At 36.3% G+C, this 21052-nt stretch overlaps 1 long non-coding RNA gene across 1 annotated transcript; it reads left to right on the top strand.

Moving 5' to 3' along the window:
* The first annotated feature begins 561 nt into the window (after positions 1–561).
* Positions 562–17501, top strand: LOC101726080 (uncharacterized). The gene is made up of 3 exons (XR_015447195.1): positions 562–716; positions 12165–12408; positions 14145–17501. It is a non-coding gene; the product is annotated as an uncharacterized LOC101726080 (long non-coding RNA).
* Positions 17502–21052: the final 3551 nt, after the last annotated feature.

Raw genomic sequence — 21052 nt, 5'->3', positions numbered from 1 at the left:
CACCTATCAGTGTGAACACTTATTTAGAAAAGGGAATAGTTCTCTAGAGAGGGTGTCACCCTTATTCATGCACAGCAACCTCTTTTTTTGTTATTCAACATTTTGTATAGTCCAAGAACCTTGTCAAAATAAAGTATGAGCCAACATATTTATTCATCTGGCATGTTTGTGAACCCTAGACACACATCAATGTTAGTTTATTTCCCTTTAAATTCACTGAATAATAGATCTCAGTGCTGAAATGTTTCTTTCAATTAAACTTGCACTAGATCTAAAGGTTTGTCTTGTACACTCATTACAATGGGAGCAACATAGGAGAACAATACCATTGCTGGTGGCCTGGGCTACCCAGACATAAAGGGGAGAATTCTTTATACCAATTTTCAAATTGAATCTTTGTGTGAGTAGATTCAATTCCTATGAAGGAGACAGAATCAGACATCAAAATTCAATAAAAGGAACCTCTGGGCATGAAAGATCAGTAGTTGTGTAATATTTAACAAAAGCCAAATATTGAACTTGGGCCTGGAATTAGGTTCCCATTGTGACCTGTTTGAGATGAAATGGAATAGCCAGTCTCATACTGAGCCAGACAACAGAGAGTGGCCGTGAGACTTCGTTCTTGTGGACAGAGGACAAGAGAAAAGCAAGGAGCCTGGGGCTGTTTTCATCCCCAGAATATTTTATCTTGTTCAACTATTCTGAAGGCTGAACAGGTAAGATGTTCAAGGGCCTCAGGTCATGGATTACAGACACTGATGTCTACAAAAACAGAAGAAACACGCAGGTGTTGCTTACCCTACATACATGTCTCTGCCAAACTTCATAGGTACATAAATACAAATACTGTGCAAAAATATTCTCTTTCCAAGAAGCCAACCAATGCAGGTTGCCAGATGTCACAAAAAATAGAAATATCTTCAGTTAGACAGGACGGGTTTTCTTTAGATCTTTTGCACAGTTTGGAGTCTCTCGTTAATAGTAATATATATTTCAAAACTGCAAAGAGTAGATTTCAAGTGTTCTCACCAAAATCTAAATATTTGAGGTTATCAGACATGTTAATGATATTGATGTAATTATTCCACTGTGTGTATCATGTTATCACTTTTATGCCATAAATAAATTTATGCTAACATCTTAAAAAGAAAAAGTATAATAAAAACTTATAGAACATCAGTTATATCTGAATATCAGATAAATTATGATGTTTTCGGTATAAGTAATGCCTGAGACATACTTATACTAAAAATATATTCATCTATCATCTGAAATTCAAACTTACTAGACATCTAATAATCTGGTAACTCTACCAGCACAGTGCCACCAGAGGAGGCTACCCTTGAATCTACAGATAAGAAACTAATTTTGAACTAATTTGTCTCTTTGCTGTCACCTGTAGACCCTGACTGCTTAGAGAGCAGTAGATCTGGTACAGAAGAAAAGTGTCAGCAATAATCCTGTTCTTGCCCAAAGGAGAAGGGTGCTGCGTGCTGTTATGCTTTTACTTTTGTTGAATTCCTTTGAATCAATATAAAGCAAAACCATGACACTTTGCATTGTGTAGTGGCCTGAGCCAAACAGGAAGGAAGCCCTCTGTGTGGGACTTGATGTGCGTTTCCAACAGGGACAGGCCGACAAGGAGCAAAACACATGCGGTTAACCCCAACACAGGGAGGGGAAAATGACATCAGTGTGGCCCTTAGGCTTAGAAATGGACAAATTTGGGGTTGTTTCATTTATTGTGTGGGGTTTGGGGTTTGATGTGTTTATTTAAATGAAGTGAAGGCTTCATTCCTTACGATAGGCTAAATCTCAAAAAGGAACTGAATACTTTTTAAATCAGCAAAAAATATATATAAATATTTTGGGTTAATGCAAAACTAGATACTTGTAAAGAGCACAGAACATCTCTGATTAAGCATTTGCTTTAAATTTTAAAGGTTAATTTATAGTAAAAATACCAAGGTGATTCAAGATCGTCAATTCTCATACATGATTCATTTCCAAATGCATCAGATATGTTTGAGAATGAGAAAATTATTTGACCATATACTGTGGGTGTTCTGAGGGGGGGGGTTTTGTTCATTTTGTTTTTGTTTATTGGTGTGTACACAAAATTCCATTATTTCCCATAAGGTATCAAGAAATCAGAAACTGATTCCCCAAACGAACCAGAAGCCTAACTCCTTTTTAAACACATCAGTCTCACCATATTTATCAAGAAATGACTTAAGCACAAGAACATCACCTGAATTGCTCTTTATATCCCTGCAGCCTGGCAGTGCTCACCCAGAATAAGTGCTCAGTAATGATTCCAACAGGATTTGATGGGAAAAGAATACACACATTGTATATGGCACTAAAATATGTCCTGTCTTTTAAATTTGAAGTAAATCATTTTTTAAAATCTCTATAGTTAGAACCTAAGAAAACTAAAGTCAGTGCTTGGCTTGGCTTTAAGCTCTGGCTGTGAGATCTCCAAAATGGCGTGCTAGTTTACTCAGCAGCCAGGAATGATTCCAAGGTATTCCTGGATCCATTCAAGTCTTTGAGCAGACTCTCCCATAAAAGAAGACTAGTCTGGCATGGTGTCACACATCTGTAATCCCAGCACTCTGGGAAGCTGAGGCAGAAGGATTGCAAGTTCTGGCCCATCCTGGGCAACCTCATGACTTAGCAAGACCCTGTGTCAACATTTAAAATTCTTAAAAATTTAAAATAATTTTTAAAAAGACTGGAAATGCAGCTCAATGCAAAGACCCTGGGTTCTGTTCCCAGTACCAAAAAGGAAAAGAAAAAAAGATTTACTTACTTCTCCCTACTTTCCCAAATCTTGTTTCAAATACCATTCTGTCAAAGAGACAAACACAGTCTCTTCTTTTTCCTATAACATTTGAACTCCAAATATGATAAAACATAAATTACATACAAATTTCTTCACCCACATAGTGACGATAAAGGCAGAATCATAGCTGTAACTCCTGGATGTGTCAGTCAGCATGCTTAATAGAGAGGAAAACAGGAAATGAGGTCAAGAAAGGAGACTCCTATGTTCCTTTCATTTAGCCAGCTCAGTACCTGTAAGGTACACATCCACCTGCTCATTTGGCACATAAGGAAATCGACTGCCCCAAGGTCACATGACTAGGAAGCAGGAGTACTATGATTTGAAGCCAGACCTGATGAATTCCAAAGGCTGAGCTTATTTGAAGGCATCATTTTCCTCCCAACACCACCCCCTTCCTCCCACCACACCACGAGCAGATGACTTATCGCGGGTCATGGCTACGAGCAGCTTTCAGTGCCCACGACTAATGAAGACCACACCATGTAGGTCTTTCCTTGTGTGAAAGGGCAACAGACAACCCTGTGCTTTTGTGTGGTGACAAATGCCAAAGTTAAGACAAATCAACTCTCACTAAAAGCTGCATAGAGGCACATAAAATCAGATTAGTACAAAAAGAGTAAAATGAATCATTATTTCATTATTATTTTGGAATTTATGTCCTCTGTATTTTTCTTATTAGCTTGCTGAAACATCAAGGTTAATGTCTCAGTCAGGCTCCAACTTCCCAAATGACCTTTATCCCCATTACCCATGCCAGGCAACACCTGTTTCAGAAAAATTAACCTTCAAAATGCTCCTGAAATGGAATTTTTTCCAAAGATTTTACCCTCTGAGTTAGAAGTGCGTCCAATTCATTCTTCTCTCATGTCTGGGATTAAACAAGCTGATCAGATACTTCATGTGAGAGAACAAACTGCAATAGCCAGGAAAACAAAGAGCAATGGTGAGGTGACTAGTTCTGTGAACCAACACACACTACAAAGCCTCCAAAATCAAACCAGCATGGTTTTGGTGCACTAATACACAGAACAATGAAACAATATTAACAATTCTGCAGTATACTCAATTGCATTTGAAACTTAGTATACATTAAAGGCAGCATTTCAAATCAGTCAGGGAAATGGATTTTAATAAGTATTGGCATAGAGAACTATATGTAAAAAAAAAAGATAAAACTGGACATATTCTTCATACTGCACACCAGTATATTTTCCAAGTAAATGAGAGATTTTATATATTTAGAAAAATGAAGCTATACAAGGACTAGAAGAAAATATGGATGTATTCCACCATAACTTGGGTGGGTTTGATTGGTACATTTTCATAGTATACACATATGTGTAAATATGTATAAATTTTGAGTCTATATGTATATACATATGCTAATTTTGGTAGTATATACATATAAGCATGTTGTGCGTGACAAATAATACCATCAGAAAATAAAGATACAAATAACAAAATGAGCAAAAGACAGAAGTAACAAAATGGGTAAATATCATTTCCCAGTAAAAAGATCCAGTTTTTAAGAGATATAGCTGATTCCAAGTATGGGGAAGGAAGTTTATAAGATGAATTATAATAAAAAGAACCCAATATTTCCCAGTCAAAAAAACTCAGAAGTCAAACTGAAGAAACTCCCACTGGCCAAGGATGGGTCAATTTGGGCACCAGTAAAGATAATAAATGCAAGAATTAAAGGAATAAATTTTTAAAATCTGTGCATTCATACTAATACTATGGAAAAAATATACTCAGGGTCGCCTTTGAAGAATGCTAGAGAACCAATTTATTAATTTGAAAACTGATGGATAAAGGAAATGAAGACATCATCAGTACATCCAAGAGACACACTTGTGTTTTTCAACCAGTGATTCTGGTGGGGGGGGAGACCGAGACTGACAATGAGATTTAGAGATTAGATAAGTCTTAAAATAAATCAATCTAATAGCAATGTATGGACCTTATTTGGATCTTTATTTGAACAAATGTACTTTTTAAAATACACTGATGAAAATCGGGGGTGTAGTTCAGTGGTAGAGTGCTTGCCTAGTGTTCATGAGGCCCTGGGTTCAATCCCCATTACCACCAAAACACAAAACAAAAACAAAAAATATACACTTATAAGACAACCAAGGAATCTGATCATTGTGTATTAGAGAATAGTAAGGTGTTTTACCAAGTTATAATGATACTTGAAAGTGTTTTTATCACTTAGAATACATATGATTTTTAAATATTATGTATGTCATGTGGTATCTGATTCCAAACAATGGCACACAGGGCTGTGGGTTGTGTAGATGAAATAAAATTGTCCACATGATCATTCTTCCTGAAGCCAGGTGATGGGAACAAGGAGTTCATTACACCATCATCTGTAGGATTTTGTATGTTACAAACTTTTCCTAATAAAAGTTTTTCAAGGTATTTACTATATGTAAATAGTTGAAAGTCTAGATATGAACATCAGCTAAAAATAGACATCATGTACATGAGATCAGAGTTTGTGAAAGCCACAACTCAATGTAAAGAATTATATTTAAAACCCCATCTATGCAAAAAGAAAATCCCTACTAAGGATAGCACAAGAGAATGTTTCATAAGTCCTGATTGGTAGAAATAAATGAAAAAACAAATAAGTAAAGCATATAACAAGACTAGGAGTTTCCCACAGAAGAAAGAAGAAAGCAGTACACACACCAGAGGAAACATGGAAAGGGCAGAAGCGGGACCTCACCCTGACAGGAATAGTTAGCACAGAATAACAGAAGGACAGTGAGAGTCTGAAACCAGGAAAAGACAGAGGAAGATGAGGTGATGAATCCTAGAGATGATTCATGTGAACAATTGACATTACCTGATTACACTGAGATGAGGAAGAAAAAGGAGCCAAAGATGATTCAATTCAACAACTATTTACTGAGCATCTGTGTGCCTGACACAGTGACCTGGCAGTCTGTATAGATAGATAACTAAAACAAATGCAATATGTTTTATAGCTGAAATCAGCACAAAAGTGGCAAGAAAATGTAAAGGAGCAATTGACTAAATGGTGACATAACTGAGTTGTGGAAATATCATAGTCACTGGACACAATATCTGACGCCCACAGCTTAAAGGAGGAGAGGTTTATTTTAGCTCATGGTTTCAGTCCATGGTTGGCTGAAACAGGATGGCAGAGAGGCATGGCAGAAGAAGAGGAGCTCAAGCCATGCCAGCCAGAAAGCAGAGAGACAAGGAAGGACTCAGGGACAGAATATACCCTTCCAGGTCAAATCCCAGTGACCCACCTTCAGCCAGGCTCCATCTCCTGACAACACATTCAGCTATGAACTCATCAGTGAGCTAATCCAACAATGAGTAAGTATAGCACTCCCAGGACCCAGTCACCTTTCAAATGCATGAGGCTTTTGGGACACTTTAGATCTAAACCATAATAGGAAAATACTGTTTAGAATAGCAGTTTAGAAAAGACTTGTAGAATTTGAAGTGCTTATAGGACATCCAGTTGAATGCTTTTAACAGGAGGTTAGATATAGAGGGCTAGAGCTCCTACCACCATTTAGGCAACAGTTCCCAAAATATATGGATTAGTTAAGCTGATTGGCAGACAGTAAAATTTCATCTTTATGCTTGGTCCCATAAATATAATATTTGATTTTATTGGCATCTTCATCAAATTTAAGCTTTCATTTAAATTTTTTCCTAAGTACCAACACCAAGTAAAAACTATTCCAACTTAATATTACTACAAAGATTTCCTGAATTATCTGAACCTAATGCCAAACTCCCTGATGTACCATTTAAGTGCATCAAGTCTCAAAATAAAAATTTAAAAAGGACTGAGAATGTAGTTTAGTGTGAAGACCCTGGGTTCAATCTTCAGTACTGAAAAAAATAGTTTAAAACAATTTATTCATGAATATTTGTCTCACTGCATTTATCAGTATAGCTACAAGATAGCATAGTGATAATGGCTACCTTTGATAATAATAAATATTATTTCAGTGATGTGAATGTAATACATCTTTGTTTTAAGGACCATATAATGAGGAAGCAGATGCAGCTCTGCTGATATAACTGAATGGAAGTAACTTTTCCAAATGAAAACAAATCATATTTCTCTTTGAATTTTTGTGTTCAATTTCTTAACATGCTATCTTAGAATTTATAGTTTTCTTGGAAATTGAGAAACTCTCTCCAAAGTCCACCTGTCAATTGGTAAAAAATGTATGCAGTGGAGCAGTGACTCAGACAAATTTACAGTATTTGCTATGTATGGTTAAACTGTAAAACACAGTTTTCAACATCAATTGGCATCAAGTGCTCAATAAGTAAAACATGCCACATGGCATTACGTTCATACAATAGAAGCAGGGACAGCACAGTCTGTCATTTAATCACAGTTTATAGTCATTTTCTTGAGAAAGAAATCCAATTATACCACATATAAAATTTAAAATGTCTATGAGATATCACTGAATATTTGCACATTAACTTCTTAAATTTACCAGAACACATACTTAAGAAAAATCCTTGTGGTGAACCATTTTCAGTCTTACATTCCACACAGCTGTATAGTGAGAAAGGAAAGTTAACACTCTCAGAAATAACCCCACTAACTTGAAAAATGAACTGCAGTTGGATGCTGGTATGGATGGGAAGTTTTATTTAACTACTGCCTTACAAAGATATGAAACGCAAGACTACCTTGAGATCCCCATCCCATGAAATGTGCGGTTTTATTTTTATCTAAGCAATGTGCATGATCCAGTACATGACTAAACATAATCCAATATGATTTGTGTTGCAATGGTTCTCCAAAGAACAAATCTGTAAAATTACACCATGTGAGAGCTTAACACAGTGATATAAAATGGCACTGGCATGGTTCATATCTTAAACTGACAGACTGATGGTGATTATTGCAAGGACAATGCCCTGCATATGTCAAACGATTTGCAAATAATTTATGTCACCTTCCCCTCCATTATTGTTTTTGCAGAGGACATAAACTGTGTCACCAATATTAAACTGTATGCAAAAAGAGCCGAGCTCAGCTTTCTCCTCTCTGAGAACGCAGAGCCATCTGCACCCAGACAAACATGCATATGGCCATCATTTGTCCAACATCTTACACAGTGTGAAGGTTTTTTACTTGAAATGCCAACCTGTGTGGCAGATGATGTATGTGTTTCCTCAGTCCTGTGATTACCAGGCCCGCGCCGCTGTGCTGCGCTCTCACCTCATCAGTTCCACAAGCCGCGTTCCAAGGTGTGTGAAGCATTTGCAGCAATATGGCTTCTGACACACAGCGAGGAGGCAGCGTTGAGCTGTGAATATCCGACTCCAGATTTTGTTCCAATCAGGGTCAAAGTCTGACCCACAGAAATTAGTGTGGGTAGAGATTTAGGACTCAAAAACAGCAATTTGAAAACTGGAATGAATGTAATTTAATAAAGGGGAAAGCAAAGAGAACCCTCGTTGAACCTGCTTGAGTGCTGTGCCACATGCCCTTAGAAAGGGCCCCAGTTTTGTTTCTTTGGAAGAGAATGTGGTGTGAGGCATATCTGTTATCACCAGCTGTTTTGTTTCTTTGGTACCAGGGATCAAACTCGGGTCCTGGAGCTTGCGAGGCAGGCGGTGGAACCACTGAGCTAAATCCCCGGCCCCTGTTATCACCAGTTGTAAACAGGAAAGGCTACACTGCATCTCGCAACCCTTTCAGGGATTTGCTATTACTATGGGCCAGGGAATGGTCATCCCTAGACAAATGACAGGATGAGACAGTTCTTCTAAGATAAATATAGTTTTAGGAACAGTTAAATAGGATTTTTATACACACACACACATACACACCTGCGTACACACATAGAAGGTAAGAGTGAAACATGATCTCTAAACTATCAAGATAGCAATTTTTTGCTTTCCAGAGCTCTCCACAATCCAGACATTTGATTCAGGTGGGTCATAGCAGTTTTCTCTTACATTATAATTCTGTTCTTACTGGTGAGGGAGAAGGAGAGATAGAAAAGAATAACTAAGAAGTTTAAAGAGTGTCCCAAAGGGATCTGTTGAGACATCAAATAGCTTTTCCAAAAGCCACATATTTTGATGGGTGAAGTGTAAATTTATCAGAAACATATGGATTTATTTTCCTTTTAAAATTCACATGGACACAAAAATATCTTCCCAGCTCCTTTTTTCAACGATGCAAGGGTGGTAGGACTGAAAGAAGACCTGTGGCGTTTAGTTCTCATCTTCTACCAATGACCATATTTAGATATAAACAAAAGTTTCCAAATATGAACTCTGAAGATTTGACCAAAAATATCTAATGCCTCTTAAAAAAAAGAATAATTCCTTAAAATTATTTTATAAAACAAAAAAATCTATGTATCTTAAAACAAGAACATATCCTATTCAGGACCAGTTATACTTATGGGAACAAGCCAAACCAAAGCCATCAAGGCCATCTTGGTAGTGATTCAACATGATTTTTAGAAATTGAATACTCTTAATTGAAAATAATGGACAGCTAATAAAATTTCCACAAATGTTTGCCACTTCTCATTACCTGTAACTCTCTCAATTAATGATGAGATGGAAGAAAATAGAAAATACATATGTTAATAATAAAATTAGAGGAAAACAAACATGATGGATTTTGTGAATTTACATTTGAGGAGTTTTTAAGATGTGAACAGCAGCCCCCTTGGAGCATATCCTGACAATTTCAATTTACATGTTACAAAATGAGCATTGTCAAGGTCGGCAGAGCTAAATTACACCCAGTTTACCCCCTCCCCATTCCCAGGCTTTTTGTTCTTTTATAACCTAAAAAATACCAAGGGGTTGGTAATTAAAGATTTCTCATGTCACAGAAGAGTCTTTGGGAGAGTTGTTAGATTGTAAAAATCAAGGCTGTTTAAAACTGTCTCCTGGATACTTCCAGTTGCATGGCACACACAACATTCCCCAAATTGCCCCCACCCCATCATTCAGGAATATACTTCTCTTCAGCTATAACTTTCCACCATTGAGGCCCAAGACCTTGGACCCTACTTCTTCATTCACCACATCCAATTAGCTGTCAACCCTTTCTTAGCTGTCAGATTTTCCTTCCAATTTTTTTTCAGATCTGCCCTCTATCTCCTTTTTCTCAGCAACCTTCCTAATCCAGATACTCTTACATAAACTTTAATGACATGAACTTGCCTTTTTTTCTCGTAGTAAGGGAGACATGCTATATATCACTTTCTGATCAGTCTTGCTCAATAGCCAATTTAATCATATCATTTCTTTCTCCAATAAAATAATACTTTGGATTTGTGGAGTGCCTTGTAACCTACAAAGCACTTTCACATTAATTAATTTCTTTGATCTTCACACTAAGTCTGTTAGGTGGGTAGGATAGGTAGTAATGTTCTCATTTTGTAAATGAGGACACTTGAACTTGTAGAAAGTGAATTGCCTGAGACCATGTATGCACAGCTACACAAGACTAGAGTCCAACTCAAGTCTTTTGACTCCAAGCCCAGAGCAATTGAGCAATTTCCATTACACCATTATTTCTATGCTGACTGTGCATTGCCTATTGAAATTACTTAAATGCCCTCAAGAGCTTTTGAAATCTAGTTGAAATTTATACTTGTAACATAGTCTTCCATGGCCACCCTACAGAAACCTTCAGACTTAACCACATTATTTTAGCTCCTGTCCATGAATTTGCTGGTCCCTCTTTAGTCATACTGTAACTTTCTAATCTAAACTCTCCCCTATTCAAAGTCTATCTATCTACCTTTTAAGATGCAATTTGTTTTATTTTTTCCATAAACCTTTCTATAACTATTCTGGTGAATGTATTTTTTCACATATTTAAATTCAGCATCATTTTTTGAATAGTTAACTGTTTATGACTCGACTTTCTTTAAATGGTTGCCTTTTTGCAGTCTTATTTAACTTTTTACACATTTGTAGCTTATCTACCCATATGGATTGTCACTTCTTGAAAGTAGGAGCTGTGTCTATTTTTGTATGACCTTTGGAATCTAATAAATGCAATATACAGATGGTCAGTAAATATTGGTTTGTAATAAATTCATTTTGGTTGAGTTTGTTAGTGGATGGCTTTTATAATTGGAATTTCCATTCTGCACTTATAATAGGAGATCAATTATATCCACTCTTCTGCTGAATGCTTCCAATTAAATTTGATACATTTCAAAAATTTTAGTTACTTTAAATACTATACATAGTATTAATCATCATCAAGGATTTTTAAAGTTACCGTTTTTCTTGGACTACTTCACAAGTCAGGTTTTCATTTGACACATTATTTTCTGAGTAGGTGTACAAAGAGTGGTGTTCAGTAACTCCTATTGGAAAAACACTTCAAGCAGAAGTGTATCATTAGTAGTAATTATCAAATATATTTAAAGCTTTGAAAATATATCAAATGAGGAGGACATAGACCTATACTTTATTCCCATATATATGTCATAAGATAATTTCTAATATAGCATAATATGATAAAGTTCAGCAGTTCAATCTGGCATTCAGTATTATCTTCATATTGGTTGAAAATACAAATGACAAAACTTTTTCAAGGCCTTCTGTACTTATTGAAATTCATGTTTTGAAAAGCCAACCATACTAATCCTGGTTTATTTGCATTTATTTAGTCAGCAGACTTTCAGAATCTTAATATCAATTTTATATCTAGAATAATGCTTATTTTATATGGCATTTTTCTACCTTCCTGAATATATAAAGGTTATTTATCATAACTGTTTTTACATTCTTATCTATGAATTCTGTCACTTGTATCATTTCTGGGTCTATTTCTACTCCCTGATTTTTCTCCTCATGCTTCTTTGCACATCTGGTAATTTTTTCTTGGATGCCAAACGTTGTGAATTTTACATTATTGAGTGCTGGAGATTTCTGTGTTCATTAACTAAGGCTTTGTTCTAGGAAGTAGTTCCTTAGAATTAATCCAGTCCTTCTGAGCCATCTTTTAGGGTAGATCTAGATAGCCATTGGTCTGGGTCCAATTTGGCCCTAACACAAAGACAATTCCCTTCTGAGAACTCTGATGCTGCGTACCGCGAGTAAGTGGTCTTGCCACTCTGACCAGTGGGGAACACCAACTATTCCCATCCCACTGAGAGCTCTAAAACTTGTTTTGCTTGCTCTTTTCCAACACTTCTTTCCCCAACCCCCAGTGGTTTCTCCCATATGCATGTGGTGACCAAAGTGGAGGACTAAGAACCTTCTACAGATCTCCAGAGTTCTCGCTCTCTCTCTGCAGCTATCTTCTCTGCAGTACTGTGCCTTGCGAATTCTCAACCAAAGGAGACTGCTGAGTTCTGCTTGGGTTCCTGTCCCTAAGCTAGAGCCTGGAAATGCTCTCTAAGGAGAAGATGGGGCAGTTGGAGGATTCACCGTGTTTCCTGTCACTCAGAGATCACTGTCCTGAACTATTGTTCCATGTCTGAAACCATTGCTTCTTGTATTTCATCTGGTTTTGAGCTGGATAAAGGAACTAAAAAGAGGTAAAGGGACACAAGGAAACTCTTTTTTTGATCTCTCTTATTACCCTAAAATGATGGGTCAGATCCCTGCTCAGCTCTGTATATAGGCAGGTTAATCATTCAGAGAGTGTCTGAAAGACCACTTACTTGGTGCATCAGAGTTCTCAGAAGGGAATTGCCTTTGTGTTGATGAGCCCAAAATTCCTTCATGACTGAGGACACCGAGGTAAGAGTAATTGAAGTAATTAGTTTATTAACCTCTGCAAATCAGGGTTCGCAGAGACATCCAATTGCCATCCCCAATTGCCAGCAACATCCAATTCCAGCCCCTTGGACCAGTGCCTAGAAGTCTCTAGCCACTGTCGTAAGCCTATAATTACCCCAAGTTTCAGCAAAAGAAGAGCCTTATAGACTACCCCATGATGAGGTCACCTTCTCCAAATGGGAACAATTACCCCATGATGGAAACTGAGGTCACTTCTCTGCTGAGCAAGAACAATCATTTCATGGGAACCAAATTGCCCCTCAAGCCATATGGAGTCCTCCAAAACTATGAAACCAGAACTGTGATAACGACCAATTGGGTCCTGGCCCATCTCAGCTAATCCTTAAAAGCTCGTCTCATTCTTTTGTGAACCGGCCAGTCTGAACCTATCATCAGAGTGAGCTCCCTCCAGTTGCTCAAGCTGGAATACTTTCCTATACTCCCTTATTTTCTAACTCTGCCCAATAAATCTACCTATGCCTCACAATGACATGTCCTGAAATTGGTTTCTGTAACAAGAGTCAAGAACCTATTCAGTGGGCCAAGTTGAGGTGACCGTGTCCTCTTTGGAATACCTCCTCAGGCCCTATCCAGTGAGTTTTTAGTTAAGGCAGGATAAATCCAGGTCCATCATAACCAGAAGTTCTTAGATTACATTATGGAAGATAAAAGTTTCTCTAGGAGTCGAGAAAAAAATAAACTCTCTTTTCTTATGTGGAATCATCAGAGAACAATAACAACAAAAACTGACCCTTTAAAAAATATGCCCTTTGGGGCCAGGGATTTAGCTGAGTGGTTTCGCCGCCTGCTGCGCAAGCGCAAGGACCCGAGTTCAATCCCCAGTACCAAAAAAAAAAAAAATTAAAAATGGGCCGGGGATTTAGCTCAGTGGTTCCGCTGCCTGCCTCACAAGCACAAGGGCCCGAGTTCAATCTCTGGTACCAAAACAAATAAATAAATAAATAAGCCCTTCACCAATGGCATTCAGTTCAAAATAGAAAAAGTAAAATACAGTGGCATCATAGTAAAGTTTTTAATTTATGTACACCTGAGGGGATGACTGAGCATTTTAAAGGTAACTTATCTTTCCTATTTCAAAATCACTTCAATTTCTTGAAGCTCGCAAAGCCATTGTTTCTATAGCAAGAAATATTTTCTGATGTAATATTAAAATATAAGCTATTTCTCCAGTTTTGTTCTCTGGTAAGAAAGAAAACCCAAAAATAGTGGGACTGCAATACCAACCTATTCAGAGAAAGAGAAAGGAATGAAATAAACAACAACAAAAAAATTGGTCTGAGCAAGCTGGTACTTTTTTTTTTTTTAACACGGCCCTCTTTGTATTGGTAAGACCAGATAATGAGTACCACTTTTTCTTTGTAACAATTCATTAATCAGAGAAATGATCCTTGCTAGTGTTTAGATGTTTTACTTAATTTGGTACCTCTGGCCTGCTGCCCCACTCATGCCAAAATTATTATTTCTCACCCAGCAGGTGATAAATAACAACTTCAGTCGTGATTAATACCATGAATCCTTCAACCTGACTAATGCAAAAGAACTTGAGACCTACAGAACAAGTGGGTGATAATTGTTGTGAGAACTGTTGAAGCTCTGCTCAGCTTGTGAGAGAAGAAATCCACAGGAAATGAGGCGTTAGCCAGCAGTCCAGCTGATCCTCCAAGGCTTCATTAAGCCCATCTCAGCGACATTCGCCTCCGTTTGACTACTAGTGCTAGGTTTTCTCACTCCCAACACTTAAGTTTTAAGTATCTTGAGAAAAGAAAGGACTAACTCACCTTTGCATACATTTAAATATTTATTAAATGAATGACTGAATAATAAATGAGGAAATATATTTTTTGCCTAAGTAGTAGGCCTTCTAATATGGGTCATTTGAGAGCTACATATGGTTATCTTGTCATTTCTCTAATAATGCACTTGTGCATAAATGTAGTTTTGCTAGAACCCAGAGCAAAGTTAACATTCTCTGCTGGCAAAAAGGAAACTATTAGCAATGGCCAGTAGCTAAAGCCACATGACGCCATCAACTTGATTATCATCATTTATTACCAGATACTAAGGTAAAAATACCAGTGGTTCTCAATTAGGCAGATGGTCAGGGGACTGTGTATTGTTTGACAAAGATTCCCAGGATTTCCTTGCCTCCCAATTGAGAAACTGCTTTAAATAGCACTATTTTAAGTCACAAATCAGTGGGTTCGTAACAGTGGTCAAGTAGTTAAATAAGGCCTAAAGACATGTTTGTTTGGCAGGCAACTTGTTTTAGTCTTTAATTTTATTTTAATGCCTTTAGGTAGAAGGATGCGTTCTCCAGTTTGGCACAACTGCCACTATTCCTTTTGTCTAATACCTCACTCTGTGTCTCACTCTATTCATTACATGCTTGGCTTCCGGCTTGAGTTTGGGACAGACAGAACTGAGTTGAGTGTGAGACAGACAACAGTAACAATAGAGTATGAAAATAACTTGGATACAGGTATGTGATTATATAGAGGTTTTCAAGAATTGTAAGCTTCGATTTCTTCAGTTAAAAAACTGTTTACCCCTGGGCTGGGGATTTAGCTCAGTGGTTCTGCTGCCTGCCTCAAAAACACAAGGTCCCGAGTTCGATCCCCAGTACCAAAAAAAAAAAAAAAAAAAAAGTTTACCCCTACCCTTCTAAAGGAATGTCTGGCATGGTATAATGATCACTTGAAAATTGCCCAGTGCTATAAGTGATGTAGAAACATAGTAATATGGAAAACTGCACAGAGCTATATATAAGTGCCATGGGAATGTAACCCAGCCTGGATCACAGGACAACTCTTAAAATAGTTTCAATTAAAATCTAAAGTGGAAAAGAAGAGAATAAAACAAGAATCACCTGTCCTAATTAACCAAGTGTCTCATTACTCCTAGTAAAAATGTATAACCTTACACTGAAATTCTAGACTACTGATGTATCACTGAGTCCTTAAATTATGAGGAAACAGAATATCTAAACAATAAAAAATAAACAGAAGTGATAGCAAAAAAATCTATTCTCCCCAAAAGCCAATGACTTTTGAATGATAATCCCTATCTTGCATGTTTCAGAGAACAGAAAAGAGGTGTCATCCAATTTATTTCCTTAAACTTTATTGAAGTATAATTTACATACAATAAAATACAGTACGATGCACTTGACAAATGTGTACATCTTTTTTTCCTTTTTTATTGGTACATTTTAGATATACATAATGATAACATCATCATAGGGAATCTGTACCTGTACATGATATATTTTGCTTCTTTTTTCCCCATTCTCCTCCTCTCCTTCAAGCCCCTTTCCCCTCCTTAATTACGAGGGGAACAAGGGAGGGGAGAGAAGAGAAGAGAAGGAAAGAAGGGATAAGAAAAAAAAGAGACTACAAGGAGAGATGTGTACATCTTATAAACAACATCAAAATTGAAAATTTTTCCATTATTCCAAAAAGTGTCCCTCTGCATTCAGTCCAAAAAACAACAAAAGATCTGATCCTAGGCAATCACTGACCTGCTGTCACTAAAGATAAACCCTGCTTATTTTAAAAGTTCATATATCTCTAAGTATGTGCTTACATCTGTTAAGTAAGCCTCCTAACCTCAGCATATGTAATGGTTTTGAGATTTACCCAGGTTGTTGCAAACAACAGTTCACTGCCTTTTTTTTAATTTTATTGTTTAAATGTACCATAACTTACCTATTTACCTGTAGGTGAACGTTTGGATTTTTTTCAAATTCTGGACTCTGATGAATTAAGCTGCTATCAACATTCAGGTATAAAACCTTGCAGGGCCATAACATTCCTCTTAAATGCATGTTTAAGAAACTTAGTTGCCCAAAGTGCCTGCACCAATTTATGCTTCCACTAGCAAGCAGTGCAGGTGAATTCCAATTGCTCTACATCCTTGCCAATATTTGGTATTGTCAAACATCTCACTGTTAGCCATTTTAACAGGGTTATGGTGGGATCTCATTGCAGTTTAATTTACATTTCTCTGAATGATGACATTTCTGTTCACATTGAGCACTCATATACTTCTATATGATGTCTGTGTCTCTTGCTCACTTTTAAGCCTACTCTATTAAGTTGAGTTATTTGTTGTTTCAGACATAAGACTTTTTTTTATCACATATACTACTGCAAAGAAATTTTCTCCTAGTCTGTAATCTCATTTTATAGTGTCTTTGAAAGAGCAGAAGTTTTTAAGTCCAATTTTTTAATATTTTCAGTGCTTTCTGTGTCCTATCTAGAAAATCTTTGCTTCCCCCAAGGTCAGTTTTTTCTCCAATGTTTTCTTTAGGAAGTTTTAAGAGTCTTAACTTTTACATTTAGACCTATATTTTAAATTAATTTCTGAGTATGTCTGTGGTCCGAAGTGAAATCGTCATTCCAGAAACACCTTCATAAAAGACTATCCTCCCTCAACAGTTTCTCCGAGTAATTGATTTTCTCTATTGTGTTTGTTTTGTTGAATTTATTTCCTCTATCATTTGTAAATTTCCCATTTTATTGATTTCCACTCTATTGTCTTTCACAGAACTCATTGAGAGGATAATTGCTTTTTATTTCTAGATTCTAAAAGGTGAGACCTTGATTATAGACTTCTTCTTTTCTAATATGAGCATATAAAGCTGCAATTTTCCCTCTAGGCACTCCTTTGGTTGAATTTCACAAACCTGAATACATGCATTTTCCTTATTCCTAAATTCAAAATATTTTCTAATTCTGTAATTTCATCTTTGGACCTGGGCTATTTTTTGAGGTGTGTTATTTAATTTCTAAACATTCAGAGATTTTTTTTTTTTGTACCAGGGATCAAACTCAGGACCTTGAGCTTCCGAGGCAGGCAGCGGAACCGCTGAGCTAAATCCCTGGCCCATTCAGGGATTTTTCACGGTCTAAATTCACTCAGTAATTATTTGTGGACCGCCTACCATATACTTGACATGAAAGCTCCTGGAGATAAGGGTCAGGAAGTTAGTCTGCCATTTCTTTATCCAGAGTCCTTAGCTTCCACAGTCCACTGAGTGAATGAAATAAGCACTTTGGGGAATGAATATATAAAACTTGATTAGAACTTAACTCTCAAGAGTATTAGCCTGGGGGATGGGGATTTAGCTCAGTGGTTCTGCCTCCTGCCTCGCAAGTGCAAGGACCTGAGTTTGATCCCCAGTATCAAAAAAAAAAAAAGAGTATTAGCCTAGAGGTGAACTAAAAATACGATACTTAGAGAGAAAGACTACATAAGTACTCAAGAACTTGCTACAGTAATGCTTCTTGTGCTGTCCAGTGAGCAGCAAGAAACAGATAATGAAAATCTAATCAGTTGGAAAAAAATTTTTTTAACATCATACAGTCTAATGACTGCTAATAAATGAAACGGTGGATCTATATTACATAAGTAATGTCTTGTTACTATTTACATATAATGGTACTATATTTAGTAGTATCTTAGATTGTTAACATTCCACTCTACTTAAAACACCAACTACTTATCATATTAAACACCTGTAATAGGAAAGAATAATCTTTCCTATTTAAAAGTCTAGATATTTTTAAAATTTCATTAATTGCCTTAATTTCATTACTAGCTTTGTTTTCTCATTTTGAGATTCCATATGTGGTCAGTAAGATTTTTATGTGTTTTTTCTTCACAGCATTTCCATTTTGCCTTTCAGTTTCTCTATCTGTAGTACAAGTTTTCAATAATATCCTTAAGGACACAACCTGCTGTTCCAACACAAAAAAGCAAACACACCAGAAGTGCAAATTAAATGCATACAACAAAATGCCAAAAATAAAAATATCCTTAATGTTTTACTGTAATTACCTCTCATTTTATGAAAGTGAAACATACACTAGTAAGAGTGTATTGCATTAAACACAGTAAACCAGTATTTCTAATTTAAAGAAAAAAAATCACAGAATTAGTATATCAGATCTAAGTTATCACTTTTTAGGACATTATTATCTTTAAAATAACTTCTGTTAAGTTTAGTCTTAAACCCTAGGTAGTGAAAAATAATGAATTAACCCTTGAGAAACAACTTTGTACCTACCATGAATGGTACTTCTTTTGAGTGTATGTTAAACCAAAAAAATAATTAAATGCTCACCATTAACAAATATACAAGTTATTTCAGAACCGAGAGATTTAAATATGTTCTCTTCTCAAGAACTTACACATTTCAATGCAGTTATCACTGAAATTTCATATATTAAATATTTGGGTTTGAAAACCAGAAAAGTACTAAATGATGTCTAATAACACTAAGCTTGGGACATTGAACTCAATAGTCTGCACAAATTAACCCATCACCTAACAACATTCTAGTAATTTGACATATTTTGTAAATTTTTCACAATATTTAGTAAATACAAAGGGTTTGTTAGTTTCTTTCCTTCACTGTATTTTAAGAAACTGTCTTGACTATCACTAATAGGTGAAGATAAGAGTCTGAAGGGAGAAGCATTTTTCAAATTGGAATCAGTATTGTTTTTCTCCAACACACTTTCATCAGTAAGTAGGCAAAGATAAAATGAATAGTACATATCTTTAGTTTAAATAGCACATAAGCTAAACGAAGTTTTAGAATTTCATAGAGATTAATGATCATAGTATAAACATGTTTCTAGCTTTCTAGCTACTAGATTCATCAATAAATTGATAATAAAATTAGTCACTGTAACTATAACTGGATTTAATAGTAAGATTCAAACCATAAGATTACCCTGGAATAGTTTCTAATTCATTGGAAATTTTTTTTAATCTTGATGTAATTTCACTACTGAGTACATTCAATTGCTTTATAATTATTTGAAAATCAATAATCCATGTAACAAGAAATAATATAAATTTTTATAACAAAAGCTATTGCAACATTTCTGGACAAAATTTCAACTTATAATTTTTAATATGATAAATTTAGAATTTCTACTCAGTAAACTCATAAAATAATCTTTGGGTAACTGGCTAACCATTTGTATAGATAAATAAATAAACAAGCATACAAAAAAATAATAAAGCCTTTAACTCCCTCATTTTTTTCCTCTTGATGATTTCCAGAGACTGAAACAAGCATGCAAATCAGAAAACCAAAATGGGAAAGATTGACTGTGTTGGTCAGCTTTTTGTCACTGTGATAAAATAACTGAAATAATCAACTTAAAAGGAGGAAAGACATTTTGGCTCAGGGTCACTTGCCTCCACTATTTGGGCCCACAGCAAGGCAGAACATCTTTGGGCAAGGGGAGTACATGGCAGAATAAAGCTGCTCATCTCACAGCAGCTAGGACACACCAAAAAGAAAAAAAGAATGAAGGAGCCAGGATCCCAACATCCCCTTCAAGGGCACAAGGGCACACTCTCAAGGACCCAGCTTCCCTTCTACTAAGTCCTACCTCTAGAGGTTCGACTACCTGCCACAAGCGTCATCAGCTGGGGACCAAGCCTTCAATGTATGAGCCTTTGGGGGATATTTAAGGTTCAAACCATTACTAAAATATTTCAATTCATTAAAAACATTTAAATCCATTTCTAGAAAAAGTAAAAAGGCAAATGGCAATCTGAGAGCAAATATCCACAACACCTAAGAAAACAATGAGTTCATTTATGACAACAAATATCACATGTAATTCAATAAAAATCAATAAGGAAAAGAAAGAATCTGATTGACAATGGACAAAAACAAGGATTACAAATAACACAAAATCAAAAAACAATGAAGTTGGTTTGTTTGTTCATTTTGTTTGTTACTGGTACTGGGAATTGAACTCAGGGACTCTGCACTGAGCCACATCCCCAACCTTTTTTTTTTTAAGACAGGGTCTGGCTAAATCACTAAGTTGCCCAGGCTGGGTTCAAACTTTGATTCTCCTGCCTCAGCCTCCTACAATACTGGGATGACAGGTGTGTACCACAAGTAATTAAGAATTTCATGATGACACAGATTCAGGGGAATGTAAATTGGTAATGTGATCTTGAACATGTTTTAATCTCTTAATATGATATAATACAATCAACAAAGTACAATAAAATCTCTAGTCTCTTGTGCAGGTGTAAATCCCTGGACCCTGAAGGCATAAGAACCTAAAGGTCTTGTGTCTGCAGGCAGGAGATGACAGATGTCCTTGCTCCAGAAGAGAGAGCTAATTCAGGTCTCCCTCCACCTTCTTCTTCTATTCAGTGGACTGGATGGTGCCCGCCCACACTGTCCAGAAAGGATTTTCTTTCCTTAAGCTATAATTCAAATACAATCTCTTTGGGAACCCTCACAGACACACCCCAGAAAAGTTTTATAACCCATCTGGCTCTTTATGCTGTCAAGTTGACACAGTAGATGAACCATCCCATCAGGACAAGGGCAAGGGA

The sequence above is a fragment of the Heterocephalus glaber genome, unplaced genomic scaffold, assembly GCF_053883595.1.
Source record: "Heterocephalus glaber isolate CG9 unplaced genomic scaffold, H.glaber_assembly_v1.0 deba00000347, whole genome shotgun sequence".
NCBI classification, from domain to species: Eukaryota; Metazoa; Chordata; class Mammalia; order Rodentia; family Bathyergidae; genus Heterocephalus; species Heterocephalus glaber.
Note: the sequence above shows the minus strand (reverse complement) of the source record. Positions and strands in the feature narration are given on the sequence as shown.